At 44.5% G+C, this 25424-nt stretch overlaps 1 protein-coding gene across 1 annotated transcript in view; it reads left to right on the top strand.

Annotated features, from left to right (window-relative positions):
* Positions 1–2468: 2468 nt before the first annotated feature.
* Positions 2469–25424, top strand: part of Ankrd6 (ankyrin repeat domain 6) — a 166928-nt gene continuing 143972 nt past the window's right edge. The window contains exon 1 of the mRNA XM_042679568.1: positions 2469–2581. The gene's annotated coding sequence lies outside the window, so the exon portion shown is untranslated. The remainder of the gene's footprint in view (positions 2582–25424) is intronic.

Here is a 25424-nt window from a genome sequence, read left to right as displayed (position 1 = left end):
CTGAAGAGCTGAGGGACAGCGCCCAGGCCCAGAGTTCAAGCCCCACGACCGGACCCCAAAAAAATAAAATTAAATTCATCCTCTTTTCTTTTCAGTCCAGTACCCATTATTCTGAATATGAACTCTAAATTTATGTTTTAAGTAATATCTTGCTAGTTCATAAAGTCCTTGTAACAAGATCAGCTCAAGAGCTTGTTTAAGACTTGTCCCCAGTCTCAGATAAGACCAAAGCACCAGGGCTGGGAAGGTGGCTCAGTGGTAGAGTGCTTTCCTTGCACCCATGAGGCCCTGTGTTCGATCCTTCAGCACCACATAAGCAGAAAAAGTCAGAAATGGCACTGTAGCTCAAGTGAAGAGCTGAAGAGCTGAGGGACAGCACCTAGGCCCAGAGTCCAGGCCCCACAACCGACACAAAAAAAAAAAGAAAAGAGAAAAAGAAAAAAAAAAAGACTAAAGTACTGTTTGTTTTTTGTCAGTCATGGGGCTTGAACTCTGGGCCTGCGTGCTGACCCTCAGCTCTTCAGCTCAAGGCTAGCACTCTACCGCTTGAGCTACAGTGCCACTTCCGGTTTTCTAGTGGTTTATTGGATATAAGAGTCTCACAGACTTTCCTGCCCAGGCTGGCTTTGAACCGTGATCCTCAGATCTCAGCCTCCTGAGTTGCTAGTATTACAGGTGTGAGCCACCGGCTCCCGGCTCTATTTTTAAGTTTTTTATCTGTCTCTTGCTCTACTTGTCTGGGCTTGGAGAACAGATAGCTGTCCATGCTTCTTCAAAGTGGTGATTGAGGTCATGTTCATTCACCTGTACATTCAATACTTTACTGAATATTTCTGGAATCTAAGACATGCCATATCAAACTATGTCAAATTGGTGCATGGATTATTTCAAGGTAAAACCACACAAGGAAGCATAACCTTAGAAGGGGCCCTTACCAACTCACTATATACAGTGAGTCCCAAAAACTTTCTTGAGAAGAGCATCATTCACATAATTAGGCTTATTTAAAATATCTTTGATCACTAAATGGGCCTGCGATGGATCTGAATAAACAAACTCTTGGAAGGAATCCTGTTTCCACTAGGAAACTTACCTCCTATTCCCCTTAGCCCTCTTACAGCCCTAGAATTCATTGCCCTTTTTATGTTTGGGGAGGTCTTCTAGGTACTGAAGGTGCTGGGAAGGAAAATAAAAGAAAAAAGAAAAAAAACAAGGTAGGGGAGGCAGGAATGGGACAAAAGTCCAAGAGAAGTCAAAAGATGCCCTAATGGTAGAGGACAAGCATGCCAATGCTCCTCCAAAAGTGTCCTCTTGGCCACTGTACCCATACTCCACCTTCGCCTCCCCTGCCACACCCACCAACTTCTCTCTGGCAGGTCGTCAACCTAATACGCTCTCCATGTCTTTCGTGATAACGACATTCAAGATGCACTAGGATTGCCTGGCTAAAACCTGTGCCTTAGTTCCTGAAAGGATCCATGAAAGAATCCACCACATCCATCCCAGGGGACCACTCAGAGGCAGGCAGGCACAGGAGAAAGATGATTAGAAGGTTTATTAGAGGAGCCATGTTTCCCCCGGAGAGAGAGAGAAAGAGCACATGGTAGCCTCCACTATCTAGGTAGCAGCAGGGTCTGGGGGGATAGGAAATGAGGTAGAAGATGGGAGTTCATGTGGGTCTAGGTGGAGAGAGGGAGGGGCCAGCAGGTCTGAGTGGAGCTGAGGACCAAAGGTTACAGGTGGGAAATGCTTACAGGTGGGAAATCCTTCTTCCATTTGAGCTGCTTCAGAGTCCTGTGTCAGGCATTTGCCTTCCTGCCCTTGCTGACCCTCAGGCTGAACACAGATTAAGAGACCTCAGCCAGCACCAGACAACACATTAGGGACCAGAATCTAGGGACTGATGAAGTGTGAAGCAAGTGGCAATGGAACCAAGTCTTCAGATAACCCCAAGAGGCAAGGCCAACCGGGCAAACTGGAACTCTTACCTTGGATCTCTTGCTTCACGATATTTTCATTAAAAAAAAAAGCAGAATGAGATCATAGTGTTTTTTAAGTGTGATCGCTTCATCTTTTCCTGTCTCCTAGGGTGGTTTGGAATAAAAGCTTATTTCCCCTCTCCAGGTACCTCAATGCGTCTGGATCATTCATCATGGTTGCTGCCACTGAGCGACCCCTGCGCGCAAGACCTCACCAACTTCTGCCTGCCTTCCCCCTACCCCCGCCACGGTCCAGTGTCGGAGCGTGGTGGCCCCCGCCGGGAGCGATCCCGGACCCACAGCCCCAGGGCCTTGGGGCTCCGGCCCTCCCCGGCCCGCCGCAGCGGGGCGCTGCGGCCCGTGGTTAGGCGCCGGGCGGGAGTGCGGGGCGGGAGTGCGGGGCGGGTCCCAGGGCTGTGCGCGCTGCGGGGCGCGCCGGGCTCCGCCACAGGTAACCACCCGGAGCGCGCGGCGGGGCAGTGCGGCGGCTGGAGGCGGCTGGAGGCCCCGGGGGCCTCTGAGCCAGCGGGAGTGGTCCTCTCGTCTCCCCTCGCCCCCCACCCCGTGGCTGGCAATCAGTCTCTGTGGCGCGGACGAGAAAGGTACTGTGCAGCCTCTCAGGGTCCCTTCGATCTCCAGAATCTGAGGACGGGCGCCTCCCCCCCCCCCATACCTGTGATCCTGGGGAGGGGGAGACGTCCGGGCAGAACGTCCGAGCGCACCCCGATCGCTGACCGCTAGGAGGGGGAGACCCCGGTGGAACGCGATGTCCGGGTCCTGCGGCCTCCCGGAAAGCCCGGGCGGAGGGTGTCTCCCCCGGGAGCTTCCTTTTTGGCTTTGCCTCGGCTGCCTTTCTAGAACGTGGAACTTTGAGCAGGGGGTGGGGTGGGCGTTTAGAGAACTTTCTCTCTTTTTGTTGGTCCCCCTCCCCTTTCTCCGGGAGCTCGTGGAGTTAAGACAATCTCTCCCCGCCCGCCGTGGCTGGCGGCGATCTGCGGGCGGAAAGGAGGTCCCCTCCGGTCGCGCGTCGCTCCCCGGGTCTGCGGGCCGGGCGGGGGTAACTGGGAGGGGGGGGGACCCGGCCCCCCGCCCCCAAACCTTGGAGGACAGCAAAATGGGATGCTGGCGCGCTGGAGCCCTGCTCGGTGGGGGCGAAGCGTTGGCGAGTGGCATCTCCTGGGGCCGAGGACGGGAGCCTGTTGTCTGGTTTGGGCTCAGACGGGAGCTTACTGACACTTGTCTTGGGGATTTGAGTGTGGCGCTTCCGGTAGATTTGTGGGGCTGGAGGGGAAAGGAAGAATTATTTGTGATCCAAGAGGGATTTGAATTTCGTAAAGCTAGTCAAGAATCTTTTCCTTTTGGTGTAGTGAGAGTGCTCACGTGGGAGGTGGGGTGGGGGTAGAGTGGAGGGGTTGTGGTGTTTGTTATCCTGAGTATCTTGGAGTATCCTCTATCAAGGCCCCAACCTCCTAGGAACCAGGATTGCAGAGTTTATGTTGACTTCCCCTTGCTTTTCAAGATACATGCTATCTTATATATAGAACTTGGTGGAAGGGAAATTTCCAAGCAAGCATTTCCACAATCACCTGGAGCATTCTGAAGTTAAAAGCAGGATTTTAAGAGTATCCACAACAACAACAACAAAAAGCTTGACATCTGGAAAGTTGCTGGGATCATCAGCCTCCTCTCTCCAAGGCCCCTCTTTCAAACTTCCCCTTGGCACAGAGTCTGGGGAGGGTTCCGTCTCTGCTGGAGAGGCCCAGTCTCTCCCAGCATAGCCGGAGGCTGTAATTTTAAAAGCTTTATTTGAGCCCTTAAGTATTAGAAAAACAAAGCTGGTTGCTGGTGGTTCTTGCCTGTAATTTTAGCTACTAAGGAGGCTGAGATCTGAGGATCAGGATTCCATGGCTGGAAAGCCCCTGACATTCTTATCTCCAATTAACCACCAAAAAGCCAGAAGTGGAGCTGTAACTCAAGTGGTAGAGCACCAGTCTTGAATAAAAAAGCTTAGGGACAGCACTCAGGCCCTGATTCAAGCCCTAGAACAGCCCCCTACCCCCCACCCCCCCAAAAAAAGAGTTGGAAAACAATAATTGGTGCACATGTACTTTAGAAATTCGTTGTTGTTTTAGGACAAATCATCCAAAGGGCATTGTATGGGACTTAAAGGATTAAACTGACTGAGACTGACCTTTACAAAGGGGTTTTAACCCAAATTCTTCTTCTCCTGGTTATGTTTGTGTGAGGGTCTTTCGTTTCAAGTCATTTCTTCAGGATCATATAACTCTCTTCTGTGAGTCTTGCAAAAGTCTATGACTTCAAGAACCCTCAGTGTCCAAGTAATTTTTCCCCCAGTATCTACAGGTTAAAGTAGTCAAAAATAGGTAGGTACAACTAGTATTTACATGACATTTGAAAAAATAATGCACATAATAACAGAAAGATATTTCAGGTCATTTCCAAATCTGTACAGTCACTAACAGGATGTGTGTGTGTGTGTGTGTGTGTGTGTGTGTGTGTGTGTGGTCTGTACTGCTCCTCAGCTCTGAGCAGTCTGGACACCGCCACTCTCATTTCCTGTTCCAATGAGTTTTTCCACAGGACTTACTCTTTGTCACCAGCAAGGGCTGAAGTCCCAGCTTTGTAACATTGTGTTGTTATCCATAGGACAGGAGGGGACATTCCCTTCAGTGGGTTCAGCCCTTGAACCTGGCCAGTACAGTTTCCACCAAAATTATCAAGCATCAGGGCACTGGTAATTGATACCTGTAATCGTAGCTACTTGGGAGGCTGAGATCAGAGGACTGCAATTTGAAGCCAGCTTGGGCTGGCTGATTCTTATCTCCAATTAACCACAAAAAAAGCCCAAAGTGGTGATGTGGCTCAAGTGGTAGAGCACTAGGTATGAACAAAAGAAGCTCAGGGACACTGCCCAGGCCCTGGCACACACACACACACACACACACACACACATTATCAGACATCCTAATTTGACTCTGCAAATTTGTTACAGTTGAAAAATACATACCCAGTGAAGGAATCCAAAATGGTACTGTGTATAGATGACCTGGTGCTAGGTGAAATATGCTAATTGATTGCACACACAAAACCTCACAGTTTTGCTTCTATGTAGCACTGTACTTAAATTGGGTAAATATAAAGACAGTAGATGGTATTTACTAGGGATATGGACACAATTGGGGAGTTCTGGCACTATAAAATATAAAATTCAATATAGAATTCAATATAAAATTTAAAAGAGTGAACACAAATCTGTGAGTGATGCCTCTTTCCAGGTTTGTACCAAGGTCCTGAGGTTAGGGATAGGAGAGCATGGCCACAGGATCTGGAAGTGACATCACTTCTACCCATCTTCTCCTCATCCTAAGTCAAGGGGAAAGAGATGCTGGAAATAGTGCTGTTCTCTCTTGGAGGGAAGTGTCTATGTCATTCCCTAGTGTGTTCGTGTACAAAGCCGAGGGTTAGCTATGAAATCTCCCACTAGCAAAGGAGATCTGAACTAGGGTTCATCTGTGGGCTACATAGGCTCTAAGAAGCCTGGCGCTGGTGGCTCATGCCTGTAATCCTAGCTACTCAGGAGGCTGAGATCTGAGGATCGCGGTTCAAAGCCAGCCTGGGCAGGAGAGACCGTGAGACTCCTATCTCCAATAAACCACCAGAAAACCAGAAGTGGCGCTGTGGCTCAAGTGGTAGAGCGCTCGCCTTGAGCTGAAGAGCTGAGGGACAGCTCCCAGGCCCAGAGTTCAAGCCCCATGACTGACCAAAAAAAAAAAAAAAAAAAAGCAGTTGTTTGTAGAACACTGCTCCCCCTGTAATATGTTCCTTTGCTTGTGTGTTTTGACTCCTTTCTGTTCATTCTTGACCCCTTTTCTACTCAAGCTGGAATAAGGCTAGTGCTCTACCACTTGAGCCATAGCACCACTTCCTCATGTTTGAATAAGATGATGACTTTTCCTCCCAAGCTTCTGGTTATGAAAACTCTGGGCTCCCTTTTCAAGGGCCAGAAGCCCACAGGAGTTGTTTTAGACTCCTACATTATGCCATTGTGGTACCCATGGGCCTATGCAGGGCCGTGGCTCACAACTGCCCTATTTCTGCCTATGCCTTCTTCTGGCCCCAGAAAAATAGAAACAAAATAATAATTTACATGAGGTACACAGGTATGGAAAATTACATGAACATAGTAACAAAAATGGTAACTTTTCTCATCCATACAATTCTTCCATATTTGCATTCCTCCTAGAAACCCTTTAGGAAATCCTAATTTAACTCTTTCATGAACACACATTCATTTTGTTGAGGAAAGCTACTTGCTCTAGCAAACATTCACAAATCTCAGTGGCTTAGTCCAGATGATTTGAAACCAAATCATCTGTCCCAAGTTGGGCAGGCTCTCCTGGGTAGTTCTTCATGTCACTGATGTGATCACATGACCAAGATTCCTTCCCCTTTGAGATGCCACCATCTTCCATGTGTAGCCTCCAATGTCATTATAAGGGGGCAGGAAGTATGGCAGTGACATCCCATGTTGACAGACTCTACCAAAATATGAAACACATCATTTCCACTGTTCCATTGGCACCAGCCCAATTTTAAGGCAATCAGTCAATATAGTACCTAGCAGGCAGCTGTTTTGAGTAAAATCTACATTGGAAGCAGAACAGAACTCCTTAGTGGATAAATAGCCATATTTTATCCAAATAGGCTAGTATTACCAACAATTGAGAGGCTGAAGTAGAAGGATTGGGAGTTAGAGACCGGCCTGGACTACATAGTTCCAAGGCTATCCTGAGAGACACCCTATCTCAAAACCCAGAACCAGCTAGGTGTTGGTGGCTCATGCCTGTAGCTACTCAGGAGACTGAAATAGTGAGGATCACAGTTTGAAGCCAGCCCAAAACTACCCAAAAAAGCCAGAAGTAGAGCTGTGGTTCAAGTGGTGTAGTGCTAGGCTTGAGCACAAAAGCTCAGGGACAGTGCCCAGGCTTGTCATCAAAACAAAACAAGAAGGGGAAACAAAGGAGGAGGCTACAATGCTTGATAAGAAATGTACTCATTATCTTGCCCATGTAATTGTAACCCCTCTGTACAGTATTTTCACAATAAAAAAAAACAAAACAAAACAAAATAAAATCTACAAAACCATGTCAAAAAACCAAAGCAAAATAGAGCAAAAAAAACCCAACAACAACAAAACAAAACAACAACAACAACAACAAAAAACAAATAAGCTAACAACACACACAGATTTGAATCTCATGAACTTTCCTGTCAGGGCTGCCTTTGAACTGTGAACCATAATACTTTGATTTTTGCCTCTTGAGTAGCTAGGATTACAGGCATGAGCCATCGGTGCCCAGCCAAAGCTAGTTTTCTTACTGGTCAATTAAGTGTAACTGCCTTCATAGAATTTATTTCTCACTTACCAAATACACATACACACAATCACACTATGTTTCTTCATGGGTAAGGAGTGTGAATGAGACCATTATGCAGGAAATAATTGTTTTTTAATCCTAAATGTGCAAGAAAAACCTGAGATTAATCCATATAGTTTCCAACATTTGTTAGGAAACAAAGCATATTTAACTTATTCAGTCATACAACTAGTTAGAGAATTGTACAGCTGAAAAAGATGGAAGGAGACTCTAGCCAAGGAAGATTAAGTGGAGGACAAGAATATGCATGTCCTAAAGGCTTCATGAATGTTATCACAAGAGTTTAAAATGACTTTAAGCTACTGGCACCAGAGTAGTATGAGACATTTTTCTCCTTCAAAACAAAAATTCTTACTGTGGAATGTGTTTCATAATCACAGAATACACAAGTTATTTTACATATTTGCTCTTATGGCAAACTAATGTTGAAAAATTTGGACCATTTATCCCATTTTCTTGAACTAAATTTAGGCTATTTGGCTACATCCAGTATCTGATAGCTCTAAATGGGCAGACTGTGGGAGTAAGAAAGAAAAGATCACAGACTGGGCTCTGATGGCTCATGCCTGTAATCCTAGCTACTCAGGAAGCTGAGATCTAAGGATCCTGGTTCAAAGCTAGCTCAGACAGGAAAGTCCCTAAGACTGTTATCTTCAATTAACTAGTCAAAAGCCAAAAGTAGAGCTGTAGTTCAAGTGCTAGAGTGCAAACCTTGAGTAAAAAAGCTAAGGAACAGCGCCCTGGCCCTGAGTTCAAGCTCCAGCACTGGTATGAAAAAAAAAAAGATCATATAGAAGATCCTAACACCCAGAAGAAATTTTGTCATGTATATTGTTTTTTGTTTGTTGTTTTTTCTTTTGGTTGTTATGCCAAGGTCGCAGGACCCCCACCAAGAAGCTGGGAAGTTGGCTCAGTGGTAGAGCGCTTGCCTTGCATGCATGAGGCCCTGGGTTCGATTCCTCAGCACCACATAAGCAGAAAAAGCCAGAAGTGGTGCTGTGGCTCAACTGGGAGAGTGCTAGCCTTGAGCTGAAGAGCTGAGGGACATAGCCCAGGCCCAGAGTTCAGGCCTCATGACCGGACCCCTCCCCCCCAAAAAAAAGAAGACCACCGAGAGTCAGACTCTACAGCTGTTTTATTTAAATGGGCTGCAGCTTGGGCCTTGTCCTACACTCTGACACAGCGGAGCCCAGGAGGAGAGCCTGAGCTAAGGATTTGCAGGTCTTATGAAGGCACACAACCAAGTGGTTTAGCACCACATGTTGCTCTGCTCTGAAACAAGCAACAAATAGTCACTGCCTCAAGTACTCTAACCTTTCAGGTTGGTCATGGAGCCTGAACTCTGGGCCTGGGTGCTGTCCCTCAGCTCTTCAGCTCAAGGCTAGCACTCTACCACTTGAGCCACAATACCACTTCTGGCTTTTTCTGCTTATGTGGTGCTGAGGAATTGAACCCAGGGCCTCATTTACTCCAGGCAAGCACTCTACCACTGAGCCACCTTCCCAGACTATACTCTTTACTTAATCCGTTAATAGCAGCGATTGGGTTGTTCTACCAAAGAAAAAGGCTCAAATAATTAACATTTAACTTTGTTTGTTTGTTTGAAATGGGAGCTTGCTATGCTGCTCAGGTTGGCCTAAAACACCGGGACTCAAGCTTCAGTCTCTCAAGTATCTGGGACTATAAGCACTTATCATTGTTCCTGGTTAATTTGCCATCTTTTAAATGCTGTTGTTTTTGCCAAGCACTACTGGCTTATGCCTGTAATCCTAGCTACTCAAGAAGCTGAGACCTGAGGATCACTGTTCAAAGCTAACCCAGGCAGAAAAGTCTGTGAGACTCTTATCTCCAATTAACTACCACCAAACTAGAAGAGCTGTGGCTCAAAGTGGTGGAGTCATAGCCTTGAGCACAAAAGTTCAGAGACAGTGCCCAGGCCCTGAGTTCAAGCCCCACGACTTTTTTTTTGTGGTAGGGTGGTACGGCTTGAACCCTGGACCTGCGTGGTGTCCCTCAGCTCTTCAGCTCAGGGCTAGCACTCTACCACTAGTGCCACACCCCCCACTTCTGGTTTTCTGGTGGTTTATTGGAGATAAGAGTCTCATGGACCTTCCTGCCTGGGCTAGCTTTGAACTGCCATGCTCAGATATCAGCCTCCTGAGTAGCTTGGATTACAGTTGTGAGTCACCCATGCCTCGCCATCCTGTTTTTTTTTTTTTTTTTAAGTATAGAGTCATTTTTATGGTTCCCATGTATATGCAGAGAAATAAAAAATAAGTTTTTAGCCAGGTGCAAGTGGCTCATGCCTCTATAGTCCTAGCTATTCAGGAAGCTGAGATCTGCAGATCGGTTTCAAAGCCATCTTAGGCAGGAAAATCTGTGAGACTCTTACTTCACTCACCAAAATGCTTGAGCCAGTACTCAGGTAGTAGAGTACTAGTCTTGAGCACAAAAGCTCAAGGACAGCACCTAGGCCTTGAGTTCAAGGGACTGGCACCAAAATAAATACGTAAAATAAAATAAAATGAATTTCCCCCACTCTGAGATCTCAGCAGAGAACACTGTAACAAAAGATAGTGTGTGTAATCTCAGCTACTCAGGAGGCAGAGGGAGGACGACCATGGCCAGATGCTGCCTTTTCTCAAGTAAAAAAGGCTAAGGGGTGTGGCTCAAGTGGTAGAGCACTTGTCTAGCAAGTGCAAGGCCCTAGAACCATCTTCCCATTTCCTAAAAAGATACAAATTAACAAGAGAAAATGAAGTTTGTTTACATATATATATATATATATATATATATATTTCAAATATACATGGAAGAAAATTTAGGGAAAGAGTAACTCATAAAAGACTCAAGTTCCTATAGTATCTTTTTTTTTTTTTTTGATCAGTCATGGGGCTTGAACTCTGGGCTTGGGCGCTGTCCCTGTGCTCTTCAGCTCAGTGTTAGAGCTTTACCACTTGAGCTACAGCTCCACTTCCCATTTTTTAGGTGCTTAATTGGAGATAAGAGTCTCATGAACTTTCCTGCTTGGGTTGGCTTTGAGCCACAATCCTCAGATCTCAGCCTTCTGAGTAGCTAAGATTACAGGAGTGAACCACTGGTGCCTGGCTAGGACTGGATCTTTAGAGGCTATAAGTTGTTAGAAGGCAAATATATAGAAAATAATGGTAGATAAAGATTAATTAGGGCTGGGAATATGGCTTAGTGGTAGAGTGCTTGCCTAGCATGCATGAAGCTTTGGACTTGATTCCTCAGTACCACATAAATAGAAAAAGGCAGAAGAGACTCTGTGACTCAAGTGGTAGGGTGCTTGCCTTGAGCAAAAGAAGCTTAGGGGACAGTACCCAGACCCCAAGGTCAAGCTCCAGGACTGGCAAAAGAAAAGAAAAGAAAAGAAAAAAAGACTAGTTAATACGGTTTATTATTCTCTAGGCTGCTAAGAATCTAACTTGAATGTCTTTCCTAGTAGAAAGGGCAGGAGAGACAGGTCAACTCAGTGCATAAATTTATATCCTGTTTTTAGGTAAGTGGGAAGCTGAGACCTTTTCTTGCTTTCAGATCCAAATAATCCTTATGCTAAAGTGGCATATTTTGGGATGGCAGAATCTATTACATTTTGTTGGCATATGCTAGATCAGTGGGCTGGGGATGTAGCTTTGTAGTAGAGCATTTGCCTGATGAGGCTCTGAGTTTGATGGGAGATAGGAAGATGTAGTAGATCAAAGGTCAGCGAATTATAGCCATGAATCAAATCCAGCTCATTGCCTGATTTTGTTAATAAAGTTTTATTGGAACACAGTCGTTCATTCCTTAATATGTTATCTATGGCTGCTTTTACAATTTTTATTTTGTAGCATTGGGGTTTGAACCAAGGACCTGTGTCATGCTTGGAAAGCACTTTGTTACTGAGCGATGTTCCTGCTCCCAGCCCTAAAATTCCTTAAGACTACAATGAGCAGGTGCAGATTGAGATTTGAGAATCATGGCTTGAAGCCAGCCCAGGCAGGGAAGTCTATGAGACTCTCATCTCCAGCTAACCAGCAAAAGCCAAAGGAAGAGCTGTGGCTCAATTGGTAGAGTGCTAGCATTGAGCAAAAAAGCTAAGGAGTAGTAGCCAGGTCATGAGTTCAAGCCCCTGTACCCTTACACAAAAGAAAATCAAAAGACTGCAATGACAGACTTAAGTAATTGAAGTACAGGTGACATGGCACATAAATCTACAAGTATTTGTTTTGTTTTTTAAAAAGACATACATAGTAAAGCTAAGACTTACTAAAGACTTACTAAGACATTTTATATATATATATGTGTATATATATATGTACATACTTTAGATCATTGCTTTTCAAACTTGTCAGTACATTAAGCAGCATTCTAGGAGTTTATTAAAATTCAAGGACTCCCAGGCTTACCCTCTGGAATGTGATTCCATGGGTCTGGGAGGGGCACACTCTGTAAATACCAGCTTCTCAGGCCAGTGGCCTGTAGTCCACAATTACATTACTCAGACCCTGTGGCAACTTGTCTTTTCTGCCCTAAAAATAGTTTGTCTGGCAGCTCTCAATAGTTATCTTCCTGTCTCAACCAGCATTGCCACCTGCCTACCTGGCAGGGGACTTGGGAGCCAATGGGGAGCCCAGTGGGTTTATCCCATAAATCAGATCATTCAAGGCCTGAGCTCACCTGGAGAGACTTCTACTACTTTGCTTCCAAATGTAGTTAATGATAAGAAAGTTGCCAGTGGGTTTTAGCAAATGTGCTTGGTTTATCTGGAGCTCAGTATACTTTTAAATTAAAAAGAATTTTTGTGTGCGCTGGTATTGAGGTTTGAACTCTGGGCCTGGGTTCTGTCCCTCATAGCTTTGTCCCTAGCTTGCATGTTCTCTGCTTCCTCTCTTCCCTCCTTTCCTTTTTTTTTTCTTTCTGTGATTCACTAGAGTTAACTAGTAAGAGTCCCACAGACTTTTCTGCCCAGGCTAGGTTTGAACTGTAGTCTTTAGATCTCAGCCTCCTGAGTAGCTAGGATTATAATTGCAAGCCATCAATGCCCAGCTCTCCTTGATTTAGGGCTATAGTTCTAATTTTAGCATTACTTTGAGAAACAAGAAGTATACTGGAGTTGACATATTTCAGAATACTTCCAGTTAACAACTGAAAAGCTAGAAATGGACCTGTGGTTTAAAAAGTAGAGCTCTAATCTTGAGCAAAAGCTTAGGACAGCACTCCAGGCGGTGAGTTCAAGCCCTAGGAGTTAGAAAGAAAGAATCTAAGTTCTGATCTTTCCAGGCACATCAGGAAAGGAGGCCTGCTTCATTTTCTGTAGTGTCTTTAATCTTCAGAATGTATTCACTTGGGTCACACAATACCCCATGAATCCTAGTCCTGAAGCTTTTGTTTTGGAACCGCTATAAAACCAGTGATAAATAGTAGTGCCGGTTGGGCTTTTGTACAATATGAAAAAAAATGGGGCCAAAGAAACCACCCCCAAAACAAAAAACTAAAGCATACAAACCTTAAGAAAGAATCAAAGGACCTCACACTTTTCAATATCTTTGTTCTCACTATACATCTCTTACAATCCTAAGCTGATAATTTTCTAAATTGTCCCTTTTGTAAAAAATCAGAAACCCGGGCTGGGAAGGTGGCTCAGTGGTAGAACGCTTGCCTTGCATGCATGAGGCCCTGGGTTTGATTCCTCAGCACCACATAAGCAAAAAGAAAAAGCCGGAAGTGGCACTGTGGCTCAAGTGGTAGAGCGCTAGCCTTGAGCTGAAGAGCTGAGGGACAGCGCCCAGGCCCAGAGTTCAGGCCCTACGACCGGACCAAAAAAAAAAAAAAAATCAGAAACCCTAACACTGTATTTACAATTTGCTGATGGTGTTAAATGTGATAGTGTTTTTATGTGTCTAAAAACAGAACATAAAATATTGTATTGGATTTTGCCCTAGGACTTCAGTGTAATTTCTTACCCCTTCTCCTACCCCAAGCTTTTGAAATTCCCTTAATGTTAGGGACAGTTACTTTAAGAGCAAGAGAATAAACCTTTAGAGACATTCAATGTATGCTCAAATTCACTAGCCAACGAAAGTGGATGGAAGTCAGTATTCCAGTTATGTAAGGTGTGTTTATTATTAGTGTTAATGAAAAATGGGATCAGAGTGAAAACTATCCCCAAATCAAAGCAAACTGAAGCCATGTCATACTGGATGGATTTTGTATTAAAGATGATAAAGCAGGTAAAGTACCAGTTGTTTACGCCTATAATCCTGGCTACACAGGAGGCTGAGATCTGATGATCTTGGTTTGGTGCAGACAAATGGTGCAGACAAATCTATGAGACTTTTATCTGCAGTTAACTAGAAGAAGAAAGCCACCACCCTTGAACAAAAGCCAAGCAAGAGTGCAAGGTCCTGAGATCAAGCTCCAGTTCCTGTACATACAGACATATACATACATACAGACAGACAGAAAGACAGATAGACAGACAGACACACACACACAGTGCAAAATCAGAGGCTATTAGGTATCAAGTATGGGAGCAAGTGCTATATCATTCTAAATCTAGAAGGAAACACCAGGCTCTGAGTGTAAGCATTTTAGATACCCTAAGTCCACAGCACAGGCTCCTGAGCTCAATAGCATGTATGACAATGTCAAGATTGAATATGGTTGTGCTGGCACTAGGTATGAAGGCAAGCTGTGTTGCTGTTCTCTGTAAGCCTGTTCTCTCCTGCCACTTGAAAAACAGTTTTAAAAAAATTGGTCTTCGCTGGGTGCCGGTGGCTCACACCTGTAATCCTAGCTACTCCGGAGGCTGAGATCTGAGGATCACGGTTCAAGGGAACTGGTGCTGTGGCGCAAGTCGTAGAGTGCTCACCTTAAGCTGAAGAGCTCAGGAACAGTGCCCAGGCCAAGAGATCAAGCCTCATGACAAAAATAAAAATAAAAATTGTTCTTGAGGCCGAACTTGCTTTCATCCTGCTTATTTATGTTAATTTTTTCCCTTTGTGGTTAGCATTAAGTCATGTGTCTGAAAACCCCAGTCCACCTTCCAAACCTGGCTGAATGCCCTCGCCTGGAGGTGGACGATGAAAATGCCCTTTAGAGCAAGTCTGTTTCATGAAAGGCTGGCAGACTATATGGAGAGGAGAGCAGGCTTGGCAGCCAGTGGGCCCTGGGTTCTCATTTCATGTCTGAGGGCAGCCTTTGTGCCCTGTGCCAAGTACCTGTTCAACTTCTGGGCTTTTCTTTGTTTCTTAGAAAAGTGACCACTGCTCCACTGTTTCAGACTGGCCTTCATCAACCTCTCCCCTGCTCTCACAATCCTACTCACAAAGATGTTGTTTTTGCTTAACAAATGATCAAAAGCCAAATACTCCTTCTACCACTACCCTGCTCATGAGGTGGGGTTTTGCCAGTCTCTTAAGAAGGGTTTCTTAAGTTCTCCAAGAGTGCTAAGCCTCTCTGCCTCCAAAATTAACTGCAGATGGACTTGCTTTACATGGTAGTATAGTGCAAGGGTAAACTTACTCTATTTCTTGGATCTGACCAAAACTGAATGAGCATATGACTCAAGAGGTAAAATGCCTGCCCAGGAAACCTCAAAGCTTTGAGTTCAAAATCCTAGTTCTACAAGGCACTGGTGACTCCTGTCATCCTAGCTATTCAGAAGGCTAAGAGCTGAGGATCGCAGTTCAAAGCCAGCCCAGGTAGTTAAGTTCATCAGACTTTCTCCTCTTTCCCCCTTTTTTTTTTTTTTACTGGAGATGAGACTCATAGACTTTTCTGTTCTGGCTGGCTTTGACCTTGGTCCTCAGATCTTGGTTTCCTGAGTAGGTAGGATTACAGACGTGAGCCACCAGCACCCAACTTTCAAGCCTGGCCTCATTTTTTTTCCAACAGGGACTTGTTTTGTGCTCAGGCTAGCTTAGAATGAGATCCTGTTTCTGCTTCCAAGTAGCTGGGATGACAGGCATGTGCTACACTGCTCTGTTAAGATGGAGTATTGCTAACTTTTTGCCCTGACTGGTTTGGAATTTTGATTCTCCCGATCTTAGCTTCCTGAATAGCTAGGATTCCAGGCACAAGCCACCAGTGCCTGGCTTCATATAATTCTATAACATAACATTTTTATCACATTGGAAATCTTACAGCTTATTTATTTCAGATAATAATCTTATTTGAAAACAAAAAAGACCAAACAAACCTTGAACTCATTTTTTTTTTTTTTTTTTTTTGCATTTGAACTCATTTTTGTACCTGGCTTGATAAATCTTTTTCATTGAAGGAGCTCATCTTGACTGGGGTCCTATCTTGGGAACACAGTTTTCAGTGCTGGGATTGGAACCCAGGACCTGTGCACTATGGGCAGGTGCTCCACCACTGAGCTCCATCCACATCCCCTTTTCATTCATAAGATAATGCACATTGTGTACTGGAAATGCAAGTCAGTCTGCCTAATTTATCAGTTAGGTGTGAAACCACAGCACTCCAATAATAGAGGGTTTTTTATTTGCCTTTAATATGGTCTGGGATAACAAGAATAACATAGTCCTTTATGAACTATAAATGGGGCTAACAGTTATTGGTCTTTGAAGTTAAAAAGCTCTCATTGTTCTTTTATAAGATAATTTCATCATGAGCAGTGATAGCTATCTAGTAGTCTGAATTCCTGATTCACTTGCAGCAACTTCCCTTCCTTTAACCTGATCAAGTGTCCAGTTTTAGAAAAACAGATGGCTGTAGCCTGTGTACTGCTCAGTAATATCTTTGCCTGTAATATACGGAAACTTTAATTCCTGTAACTTGATCATCCGGGCTTCCTTACAGAAACTTCAAGGGTGTTAGAGTGTTATCTACAAGCTTGTACATCTGTCCGGCTTTTGTTTGGAAGCCAGAGCAGAAATGTCACCTGATCCACAGGAAGAGATCTTGTGATCCTCACAGGAAGATATCATGTAATCCTCCTGTGTGATTATTGGTGCCATTCCATCATTCCTCAAGCACTTTTGTTCTTTAATAATACCTTTAATAACACTAGCTGGGCTCTAGTGGCTCATGCCTCTTGGCTGCTTAGGAGGCTGAGACCCAAGGATCACAGTTTGAAGCCAGCTGGTACAAGAAAGTCTTTGAGACTCTCCAATTAGCCACTAAAAAACTGGAAGTGGAGCTGTGGTTCAAGTGATAGAGCATTAGCCTTGAGTGGACAAAGTTGATAAGATAGTGCCCATGACCTGATTTCAAGTCCTAGAACTGACAAAAACAAAGAAGCATAAACAAACATAGCTTTCCAAGAACTCACTTTCATCTGAGGAACTTTAGTATCAATAGCTTTTAGAACTTTTTCTCTTCTTTTTTAAATCTGAAAAAAAAGTGTAGTATAGTGTTACATTTAATGTAGTCAAGAGATATGCCTGTGCTGTGTATGTGTATGTGGGTTGGGGGGGTGGGTACGTGTGCTGGTTCTGGGGCTTGAACTCAGGGCCTGGGCTCTGTCACTGAGCTTTAGAATTCTAGGCTAGTGCTTCACTACGTAAGTCATAGCTCTACTTCTATCTTTTATTTTTTTGCTGGTCGTGGGGCCTGAACTCTGGGCCTGGGCACTGTTCCTCAGCCATTCAGCTCAGGGTAAGTTTTACCACTTGCGCCACAGTGCCACTTCCGGCTTTTTCTGTTTATGTGGTGCTGAGGAATCAAACCCAGGGCCTCATGCATGCAAGGCAAGCACTCTACCACTGAGCCACCTTCCCAGCCCCTCCAATTATATCTTTCAATGGTTAATTGGAGATAAGAGTCTAATGGGCTTTCCTGCCCAGGCTGTCTTCCAATAACAATCCTTCAATCTCACTCTCCTGACTAGCTAGGATTACAAACATGAGCCACTTGCCCCAAGCTGAACTTGAATTTTGGAGGACAGATTCCCAGCTATGGAAATACACAGTTTAAGACAGTGACCTTTTATAGGTTTAACAAATCTTGAAATTGTCCTTAAGAAAAGTTTTCCCCTGTGTACCCCTACCAGCCTTCAGTGTACCCACCACTCATTTGTGGTGTAGTCTGGGGCTTGTTTGTGGGGAGAAAGATAAATCTGAAGTTTACCAACCATTTCTAGGAAAGAGTTCTTAAATACTTCAAAATGAAGATATAATAAAAGTGAAAGTATAATTATATTAAAGTTATATTAAAATTATATTATATCTGTGTCTGACAGATACACATGCGCACGAACACACACACACTCACACACACACACACACACACACACAAGATTTTCTGCCTAGTGTGTTGGTGTCCCAACTCCAGTACCTCATCATGATCTTGCTTGGAGATGAGGTCTCTACAAATGCCATAAAGTTAAAATAGGGTCACTAGGGTAGGTCTTAGTCCAGTAGGCCTGGTGTCCTTATGAAAAGAGGAAGTTGGAAGACACAGAGGGAGATAAAGCGAGAGATGATCTTTTATATGCCAAGGAGGGGCCTGGGATGGATGTTTCCACTGCAACTCTTAGAAGGAGATCGCATTTGATGACATCCTTATTTCAGATTCTAGCACCCAGGCCCAGCAATAGCAAGAACAACAACAAAAATAAGAAGAGGAGGAGGAGGAGGAGAAGGAGGGGGAGGAGGAGGAGGGGGGGGGCTGGGTGACACAGAGCACTGTGGGAGCCCACAGCTAGCTGAGGTCAGAGGTGATTTCCCAGGTGAAGAACCACTTGAGGTGAGTTTCTCTTTCTTTTTTTCATTTTGGTCCTGGAGCTTGAACTTAGAACCTGGGCCCTGTCCCTGAGCCTGTGTTTAAAGCTGGTGCTCTATCTCTTGGTTTTCTGGTGATTAACTGCAGATAAGATTCTTACAGACTCCACTGCCAGGCAGGCTTTAAATCAGGATCCTTAGATCTCAGCCTCCTGGATAGCTAGGATTTCAGGCGCAATACACTGGTAGGCGCTCGGCTATTGAGCTGAGGCGGGTTTTATTTTTGTTTTTTTGTGTTGTTGGTTTTGTTTTTGCTAGTCCTGGGGCTTGAACTCAGGGCCTGGGCACTGTCCCAGAGCTTCTTTAGCTCAAGGCTAGCACTCTACCACTTGAGCCACAGCATCACTTCCAGCTTTTTTTGTTTACGTGGTCCTGAGGACTTGAACCCAGGGCTTCATGCATGCTAGGCAAGCACTCTACCACTAAGCCACATTCTCAATCCTCACGCTGAATTTTGAAGAACCAATAAGAGCAAAAACTACTTTCAAATAAATAAACATTTAGTTATTTAAATTTATTTATTTATTTTATTTCATTTTTGTGCCAGTATTGGGGCTTGAACCCAGAGACTCTGAACTATTTTGCTCAAGGCTGGCCCTCTATCCCTTGAGCCACCAATTGTAGCTTTTTGGTAGTTCACTGAAGATAAGAGTCTCATAGGCATAACCTGCCTGGGCTGGCTTGGAACCTTGATTCTCATATCTCAGCTGCCTAAGTAGTTAGGATGGCAGGCAGGAGTCACCGGTGCCCAGCTTCAATTCTTTATTTTTATAAAGAGCTTTTTCTATCATTTTGGATATTTGTGTAGGACAGAATCTAAGTGATGTGCTGCTGAGTCAGTAGGAAGCCAGAAGCATCATTTGAAGATACTGTTCTCTCCCCTCATCGGTGAGGGTATGTGCCAAGACTCCCAATGGAAGCCTGCAATAGAGGCAGTACCAAGCCAGCAGAGACTGTGTTGTTCCTGTACAAATGCACTTGTGAGAAAGCTCATTTCATAAATCTGGTGCAGTGAGAGAATGAAAACAATAACTAATACAAAACAGAACAACTATAACAATATTCTGTGGTAACATTTTCAGCATCATACATTTGTACTGTCCTTGAGCTTTTTGCTCAAGGCTAGTGCTCTACTCTTTTGAACTACAGCTTTACTTCCGGTTTTCAGGTGGTTAATTGGAGATAAGAGTCTCATGGACTTTCCTGCCTAGACTAGCTTCAAATTGCGATCCTTTGACCTCAGCTTCCTAAGTAGATTTTAGACAGGAGTCACAGGTGCACGCCCCCAACTTGCTTTAAGGAGATAGGTTTCTTGAAAGCATGGTTTGGTAAAAGACTTGCTATACTTTGGTTTTCACCAACAGGTATGTGTGCATACCTTTGTTTCTCTTCTTCTAAATCACTGTCTGTCTGAAAAGTAACTATTTAAGCATAATTCAAAATGACTCCTCTCCTCATGGAATCTCTTTCCCTTCTGGGGGCTGCACATCCACCGTAACAAGGCGGGAGAGTGCATTATACCCATAGTCTGGGAATAGGGTGCCTGAGGCTCAGGTCAGAGATCACAGTTGGTTCTCACTCAGGGGGATGTGGATTTGCTGGATTTGCTTCATCTTCAAAGAGCATTTGCCTTAACCATCACGAGGGCTCCATTTGTTTTGTTTGGTTTCTGTCTTTCTGTTGATCACGGGGCTTGAACTCAGGGCTTGGGTGCTGTCCCTGAGCTCTTTTTGCTCAAGAGTAGTGTTTTACCACTTTGAGACACCGTGCTACCTTTGGTTTCCAGGGGTTAATTGGAGATAAGAGTCTCAAGGACTTTTCTACTTGAGCTGGCTTTGAACTGTGATCCTCAGATCTCAGTTTACTGAGTAGCTAGGATTATAGCCATCAGCACCCAGCTCCAGTTTTGTATTTAGACTGCCTCAGAGAGCACTTTGTATAGGTAATAGACAGCCAGTGACATTCAATTTGATAGATATTTTTAAAAAGATGCTTAATGACTCCTTTTTCCGTGTGTGTGTGCACTGATATTGGGGCTTGAACTCAAGGCCTGGGCTCTGACCTTGAGCTGCTTTATGCTCAATAGTAGCACTTACTACTTGAGCCACAGTTCCACATGTGGCTTTTTAGTGGTTAATTGAAGATGAGAATCTCACAGCCTTTCCAATCCAAGTTGGCTTTGAACTGAGATTCTTAGACCTCAGCCTCCTAAAGAGTGAGGATTACAGGTATGAGCTACCAGCACTGGGTATAAAACTGTTTAATAGTGTTGTGAGGAATAGAGGTGGTTAGGTGGCTATTGGCTTTCAACTATCCACTGAAGCTTGGTGGAGGCCCACCCATTGCTGCCTTGTACCCAGAACCATGCCGGGGGTACTGGACAAGGACAAGCAACTCTTTCCCTCTCTTACCACTGAGATAGAAAGATAATGTTTCCAAGGAGACATACCTCTGCTTCTTTTTTAATTTTTAAATTTTTAATTGTAAAGGTGATAGAGGGATTGCAGTTACATAAGTAAAGGAGTACAATTCTTGTCAAACATTGGTACCCCCTCCCTCATTTTCTCCTGTCTGCCTCTGCTTCTTCTAAGGAACAAATTGTTGGTGGCTTCGGGCTTTATAGCCTTCAGAAGGCATTTTTACCTAACCCCTCCTGGCCTGCTTCAAGTCCTAGACCAGCAGCAAGATTCTACCCTATGAAATATTCATAGAACTCAATCGACCATAAAACACTTTGTAAATGTAAGAGCTGTGAACGTCCCAAATTCTATCAGCTGCTTTTTGAGAAATGGGAGAAAAGAGGAAATGGCATCCAGTGAGCCAGCCCCACTATTTTCCAACCATGATAAATGGGCCATGGATCTGTGTTTTGTCATTTCAGAAATGACTAATACCAGGACTGATTTTTGGCATTGTTAACTGTGGCCTCATGCTGGCAGAAACCATTCTGCCTACATTACATATATTATATTGCATTGTAAATCAATATTTTGATTCCACAGACATTTTGTTTCCAAGGTCCAAAAATCCTGAGAATCCGTTCTTAAAGTGGTCCCCTCTTAGCTAGACACTCATGGCTCATGCCTATAATCCTAGCTTCTCAGGGGACTAAGATCTGAGGATTGTTGTTTGAAGCCAACATAGGCAGACAAATCCAGGAGACCCTTACTCTCCAATTAACTAGCACAAAGCTGGAAGTGGAGTTGTAGTTCAAGTGGTAGAACTCCAGCCTTGAATGAAAAAGCTCAAAGCATCCCTGCCTACTCCTCCTTCCTCCCCAATTCAGTATTACAAAGGAGGGGTGGGGGTTGGGAGAGCAGATGAACAGCAGTAACTAGAAGAAGAGGGAAAATTCTAAGCTCTTGTCCTGTCCTACTTGGAGGAAAGGGTACCCTCAATCCAGGAAGGACACAGTAGATTTATTTATTCAGGGGGCTCTAGAGGGCAGAATACAGGGCTGGTGACTGAATGGAGAAGCAGTGATGGATCCAGTGTGACCAGATTCACAAGCCAGGGAGAAGACCTTTCACCAAAAGATGAAAATGTCAGGACCTTGGGTGTCAGTGGGCAAGGAAACTGTTCTGCAGGGCTGGTATGGGGGGTTGAGGTGGGGGAGGGTATAGGAACAACCTAGGGGAGGGGTGTTGGGGTGTTGGCAAATTCCAGGAGACTTCAGTGATTTCATCTGACAAGAGAGGACCAGTGTGTATGTGTGTGTGTGTATACTTGCACACATGTGTACAATACAGCACTTGCTTTGATTCATGGCATGGGCACTGTTCCTTAGCTTTATTTGTTAAAGTCTCTCCCACTTGAGTCATAGCTCCTCTTGGCTTTTTGGAGGTTAACTGAAGATAAGAGTCTTATGGACTTTTCTGCCTAGGCTAATTTTGAACCATGATCCTCAGATCTCTGCCTCCAGACTAGCTAGGATTACAGGCATGAGCCACCAGGCAGTACTGCATTTCTAATGAATCCTAAAATGGCTAAATTTGCTCAGTTTTTGTGGGGTGCCTAATGGAACACATCTTTCTCTGAAAAAAAATTTTTTTTTTGTCTATCATGGAGCTTGAACTCAGGGCCTGGGCACTGTCCCTGAGCTTTTTTACTTAAGGTTAACACTTTTGTCAGTTTGAGCAGAGCACAACTTCCAGTTTTCTGGTGGTTAGTTTGTGATAAGTGTCATAGACTTTCCTGCCTGGACTGGCTTCAAACCAGGATCCTCTGATCTCAGCCTCCTGAGTACCTAGGGTTAGAAGCGTGCACCACTGGTACCCTGCTCCTGAAATCTTATTGTTCTTTTTTTTCTTCTCTGACTTGCCCTCTTTTTGGAAGTCTGAATGTGCCAGAGGCTCTTCACTAAAATGTGCATCTCTCCCAGTGGGCTTCTCTGGGTAATTGGCATAGCCTGCCTGCCCGTGGCTGACAGATTTACCTAGACTCAGTGCGGTGAAAAGAGTGACAAATTCTTCAAAGTGAGTATGCCAAATGCATGCTGGCGGCCTGTAGATCCAAGGCTTCCTGTGAAGGGGTGAAGGGAGAAGAACAAAACCCAGGACTGGGCAGCCAGGGGGGTTGGAAGAGCCCAGCAACCCTGTTAGTTTGGGCATTGACATGTAAATGTCTGAGCCAGGCTGTCTGGCAAACCCTCCCGCCACCCCATGGTCCACACAAAGCCTGGCCTCTGCCTTTGTGAGGCCCTAGCTGGCCGCTGCAGGAACAAGTCCTGGCTGGTGAGTATCCACTCCTTGAAAAAGTAGGTTTTGGACTGTGACTGTGGACAGCCACAGCTTGCATGCACACAGCTGCATGCCAGGGGAGTGTGTGCTTTCTGTAATGCACTCTTTCCTGGTGGTCCACAAAGACCTCATGCAGGTTTTCTGTTTTGTTTTATTTTGTGCCTGTCCTGGGGTTTGAACTCAGGACCTGGGTGCTATCCCTGAGCTTTTTTCTCAAGGATAACGTCCTGTCACTTGAGCCACAGCTCCACTTCTGGCTTTTTGGTGGTTAAGTGGAGATAAGAGTCTCATGGACTTTCCTGCCTGGGCTGGCTTTGAATTGTGATCCTCAGATCTCATTTGGATTACAGGCATGAGCCACAGGCTTTCTTGCAAGTTTTTGAAGTGTGAAAGTGAATACTTATAGCCTATTATTAATTAGATTTGGTGCAAGAGAGAAACTCACATTTGCAAACCTGTGTGTGCAGAATATGACCAGATGGCAGGTTCCAAGTGCTTTTTATAAAAGCACTTTATAATTTGACTTTGGGTATTGAGCTTTCTATCATCCTGAGCTCCCTCCTGGCTTTCTATCTTCTTATCTTCCCTTCCTCCCCCCTTGCCTAGTTGTGGTGTTCTAGAGTGTAGTGATGCTAAATTGTGGGAACTGGTAAATGGTGTAACTATGTGCTTTGCAACTTAGAGAAGTGATGGAAAAATTCTCCAGAAGAGCCATGCAAGAACCATCTGAATGAGCAGTTACAGAATCATGTGCTGAAGGGATTGTCTGTTTGTTTTTCTCTCCCCTGAGACTAGAGAGGGAGAGTTCATGTAATGCTAGTGTCCTAAGCTTAACATTGGAACTTCAAAATATGTGTACTATTGTCATACACGAGAAGAAGTTTGTGCTGTGATCTGGTTCGATCTTGAGCACGCTCTTGAGCTGATGCTGTTATAAGGCTTTTATGAACTAGCAAGATATTTTTATTATTTGTAACTTAAAAAACAGTTTATTGTAAATGTGATGTACAGAGGGCTTGCAGTCAGGTACTGAGTACATTTCTTTTTTTTTTTTTTGTCGGTCGTGGGGCTTGAACTCTGGGCCTGGGTGCTGTCCCTCAGCTCTTCAGCTCAAGGCGAGGGCTCTACCACTTGAGCTATAGCGCCACTTCCGGTTTTCTGGTGGTTTATTGGAGATAGGAGTCTTACGGTCTCTCCTGCCCGGGCTGGCTTTGAACCGCGATCCTCAGATCTCAGCCTCCTGAGTAGCTAGGATTACAGGCGTGAGCCACCAGCGCCCGGCTGAGTACATTTCTTTTGAAGTGTCACTTCTTCCCTTGTTTTCTCCCGGTTTTTTCCCTCTTGATCCCTCTCCCCCACAAGTTGTACAGTTCATTTTCAACACAGTGTCTAGTGAGCATCACTGCTACATTTGTTCACCCCTTGTTTCACCATTTCTGTGCTTTCCCCTTATCCTCCCCAACAAGATTTTAATTTTTTAAAACTGTGTGTGTGTGTGTGTGTGTGTGTACGTGTATGCCCGCGCGCGCATGCAGCCGTGTATGTATACTTGCACCCATTTCTGGGAATCAAATACAGGGCATAGTATATACTAGGCACAAACTCTACCACTAAGCCATGTCTCCAGCTCCATGGAAATGTTGATTTAAAAAAATATTTTAAAAGTAGAAAAAAATTAAGTAAAAGGGTTTATTTGGTAAAAGCTATCCTGGCTGGGCACTGATGGCTCATGCCTATAATCCTAGCTACTCAGGAGGCTGAGATCTAGGGATCACAGTTCAAACCCAGCCCATGCAGAAAAGTCCATGAGACTCTTATCTCCAATTAACTACCAGAAAACCAGAAGTGGAGCTGTGGTTCAAAGTGGTAGAGCATCAGACTTAAGCAAAAAAGCTTAAGCAAAAAAAAATAAATAAATAATTTCATTTCCCTGGTTGCATACAAGGAGCTAAGGAATATTTGTTATTTGTTTCAAGTCTTGGTACTGGGGCTTGAACTCAGGGCCTGGGCATTGTCCCTTAGTTTTTTTCACTAAGGCTAGGTGCTTTGCCACCTGAACTATAGTGCCACTTCTGGCTTTTTGATGGCTAATTAGAGATAAGAGTCTTATGGACTTTTCTGCCTTGACTGCCTTTGAACTGGAATCTTCAGATCTCAACCTCTAGAGTAGCTAGGATTATAGGGATGAGCCATCAGCAGTGATCCGAAAGTATTTAAAATTCGTATCTTGGGGCTGGGAAGGTGGCTCAGTGGTAGAGTGCTTGCCTTACATGAGTGAGGCCCTGGGTTTGATTCCTCAGCACCACGTAAGCAAAAAGAAAAAGCCGGAAGTGGCACTGTGGCTCAAGTGGTAGGGTGCTAGCCCTGAACTGAAGAGCTGAGGGGCAGTGTCCAGGTCCAGACTTCAGGCCCCATGACTGACAAAAAAAAAAAAAAAAACCAACAAAACAAAACAACAACAACTCTTATCTCTATGTGCATCATACAAAATAATAT

This window comes from Dipodomys spectabilis, unplaced genomic scaffold (genome assembly GCF_019054845.1).
Source record: "Dipodomys spectabilis isolate Male_0828 unplaced genomic scaffold, ASM1905484v1 ptg000053l, whole genome shotgun sequence".
Taxonomy (NCBI): Eukaryota; Metazoa; Chordata; class Mammalia; order Rodentia; family Heteromyidae; genus Dipodomys; species Dipodomys spectabilis.
This window is presented reverse-complemented; position numbering and strand designations above follow the sequence as displayed.